Source organism: Octopus bimaculoides, chromosome 2 (assembly GCF_001194135.2).
Source record: "Octopus bimaculoides isolate UCB-OBI-ISO-001 chromosome 2, ASM119413v2, whole genome shotgun sequence".
In the NCBI taxonomy this organism is placed as follows: domain Eukaryota; kingdom Metazoa; phylum Mollusca; class Cephalopoda; order Octopoda; family Octopodidae; genus Octopus; species Octopus bimaculoides.
Window position 1 is genome coordinate 178,138,261 of NC_068982.1, and position 1,568 is coordinate 178,139,828.

At 41.1% G+C, this 1,568-nt stretch overlaps 1 protein-coding gene across 2 annotated transcripts in view; it reads right to left on the reverse strand.

Moving 5' to 3' along the window:
* The window catches only part of LOC106871704 (growth hormone-inducible transmembrane protein), a 30,603-nt gene that overhangs the window by 15,933 nt on the left and 13,102 nt on the right, over positions 1 to 1,568 (reverse strand). The window lies entirely within an intron of this gene.

The following is a 1,568-nucleotide window of genomic DNA, read 5'->3' on the forward strand; positions in this document are numbered from 1 at the left end:
CCTTTTCTCTCTCTCTCTCTCTCTCTCTCTCTCTCTCACACACACACTCACACACCATCAGCATCATCATCATTTAGCATGTTTCCCATGCTGGTATGGGTTAGACAGTCTGACTGGGATTAGTAAGTCGGAGAGCTGCACCACACTGCAGTCTGTTTTGGCTTGGTTTCTACAGCTGGATGCTCTTCCCAACCACTCTACAGAGTGTACCGGGTACCTTTAACATGTCACCAGCACAGGTACCTTTTATGTGTCACTCGCATATAAAAATACATGTATGTGTGTGTGTGTGTGTATATAAATATGAACATGTGGTGTTTGACCCTTCAAACATTGGGCAAAATGCTGCGCTAGAGAAGACCTGTCAAGTCAAGTGAAATTGTAGTTGTGGCCAATGCCATCTGACTGGCATGTAAAAGTGTTGGGCCTCACAAACGCAATGACAGGTGATCAAAACCTTTGGCGATATACCGTGCTTCTGTAGACCTGTCAAGCCAAGTGAGATCATAGTCGTGGTCAATGCTGGTGTCACATCAATGGCACCTGTGCTGGTGGCATGTAAAACGCATCCACTACACTCTTGGAGTTGTTAGTGTTAGGGAGGGCATCAAGCCATAGAAACCTTGCCAAATCGGACTGGAACCTAGTGCAGCTCCCTGGTTTACCAGTTTTCAGTCAAACTGTCCAACCCATACCAGCTTGGAATGTGGATGTTAAACGATGATGATGATGATGGTGTTTGAGTGTTTGTTCTTGCTGAACTGAATTCATTGATATTTTTGGATGCCAATATCATTAATCATTCTCATATATCCAATTGTTTCTGGTATTTCTTACATTACGTACAGGACGACAATGATTGTAATCCAAATGCCAAGGCTGCATTCGACTATGACACTGCTGACTACTGATGTGTCACCTTTTATCACCTCAGTGGGTTTTTGTATGGCAGAGATTGTCATCACAAAAACGCCAAATCAAATCTTCTGGAGATACATTTTGAATTGAAAGAGTGGAAACGTTACCAGTATGTGTAAATTCATAGTTGCCACATTTGTAACAAGTTCTATCACATTCAAGGTTACTATTTTTCTGGACAATAGGTCTTTTCATATTGGGTATTTCAATACGAAGAGTGACATATTCATAGGTAGAAGGTAAAGACCCCCTCCAGTCATGAATGACCATAGGATTGCAGCTAGAAAGTTCCCCTCCAAAGAACAAGTTCAGGAAAGGTTGTTTGTGGAAGACCAGCCTCCCTTCTCCATGCCACTGATGTTATTCAAAGGAAAGGCAAAGGTCAATACAGCTTGGCAACAATGATGTTGCAACTCATTTCTACAGTGGAGTGAACTGGAGCAATGTGAAGTAGAGTGTTTTGCTCAAGAACACAACACACACCCCGGTCCGAGAATTGAACTCACTACCTAATGGTTGTGAGCCTGATGCTCTAACCAGAGCCATGCACCTTCACATATACATTCATACATATATATATATACATACACACACACACGTGTATATATATATATATATATATATATATATATATATATATATATATATAT